The following is a 1,998-nucleotide window of genomic DNA, read 5'->3' on the forward strand; positions in this document are numbered from 1 at the left end:
TGAACACTCAAGTTAGCGTATACAATTTCTGACAATGAACTTAAGAATCAAATGACCAAATTCAGACAACCACCATCAAATGTCTATTGTAATTAAAAAAAAATAGCAAAAAGAAAATAAAAAATGAGAAGGCAACCAACCATGTCTCCCTTTTTTCTTTCTTTCGTATTTGTAATTCTATTAATTCCAAATCACAATACAAAAACATTTACAATGTCTACCAGAGTAGATACTTCATTTACATGTTCTTTTGTATTGACTGAGCACGAAAACGGTGGTATATATTGTAAATGTTTTTGCATTGTCATTTGAAAATAATAAAATTAAAAGAAGACGAAAGAAAAAAAGAAGGAAGGGGATTTGGTAGGTTGCCTTCTTATTTTTCTTTTCTATTTTATTTAATTTTTGTGCTATTTTTGTAAATTACAATAGAGATTTCGTGCCAGTTGTCTGAATTTGGTCGTGGGATTCATTGTTTTATTTTCACAAAGTTGTTTATATTAAAGTTGCGATAGCTTAGGTAACACAGGCGCACTAAATAAAGAGACATGGAAACTGAACTATAGTACCACCCAATCTATATGTTTTTGAGGTGTCAGATTTGCTCCATCACTTCTGGTTCGCACTGTATGCTTTTCTTAAAAAATGGCCAAAAATGTTAATTTTCTCAAAAACCCGACAAGATACAGCGAACCTGGCATATATCTATATTTAGCGACGCTAACAAATGTACATGAATGGTCTTCTGGTCATTCTATATTTTTTAAGGACTGTTTTGTGCAATTTTATTTATTTTTTATTCTAAATGTTTTTACTTTACATTTCATAAATAAAAATTGAAAATTAAATCTTGCTTTTTCTTTCCTTTATTATAAACAAAAGAATTTTAAGACACTACGTACGCGCGCACTGAGTGCTCGCTCCATGCGCGCACGTGCGTGAAGGCACGACGGGCCGGGCATATGCTCATCCATGGATGACACATCTGCGTGCTGATCTGCGCGCACTTCGTGCGTCTAAACATACACGCCGTGCCTGCGCCATGCGCGCATGGTGCGCTTAAATTTCTATCTGGGATGGTTTGCTTGTGCAGATTATTCTTCTCATAATTCTAAATGAAAAAAATATTTAAACAGAGACATTAAGTCCAGCAGTTGAGTATCACTCCGAACAGATCGGTCTCTTTTTCAATATAAAAGTAAAGGTAATGTAAATTTGTTACAAACAGAAAATGTAAATAATTTGGAGACGTGATTAATATAATCACTCACTCGTTATTTACATGTCCGCCATGTTCCTATATTCCTGATCTTCCCCTTCTTCAAGCTATTCCCCTACACAAGCATCAACACAGACGACACCTAGGGGAGATAGAAATCACTCAAACTCTTTCACATTTTAACCTTAAGACTGTACCTAGTGTGCCCCTGGCGGACCGAAGGAATTTAATGGAGCCTCTACAAAGTACCCGTAAAGACCCCATTGGGTTGCTATTCGGTTCCTTTTAAAAAAAACTCGAAAAAACAGCAAAATCAACTTTTAAATGGTTGAAATTCGGATTCTACATTATAGTTGCAAAAAATATATTGCGATTATTCCGTGACTCTTTAAAATCATGTAGAAGTAGAATAAAAAAAGTGCCGAAAATTTTTTCTTAGTCAAATTTAGATTTTTACGCTGAAGGGTACCACGTTAAGCTTCCGCAGCGCTCGGGCACGAATAATGTGGGGTCTAATGTGCTGCAAAATTAAATTTTACTTTTTCGGGATGATTAGCTGTGCAGAAATATATAAATTACGTCATATATTTAATCTTATAACTTTTATGTCATTTCGAATAAGCATAAAAATTTAAATTTGACCTAGGACAAATTTTCGGTCCACTTTTTATTTTACATGATTTTAAAGAATAGTAAAAAAGCTATTTTTTCAAATAGAAAAAAATTTAATATGGTTTTTTTCAAAAGATCAATTACAATTTTGATTTTCAACAAAAATG

This window comes from Belonocnema kinseyi, chromosome 3, assembly GCF_010883055.1.
Source record: "Belonocnema kinseyi isolate 2016_QV_RU_SX_M_011 chromosome 3, B_treatae_v1, whole genome shotgun sequence".
Lineage (NCBI taxonomy): Eukaryota > Metazoa > Arthropoda > Insecta > Hymenoptera > Cynipidae > Belonocnema > Belonocnema kinseyi.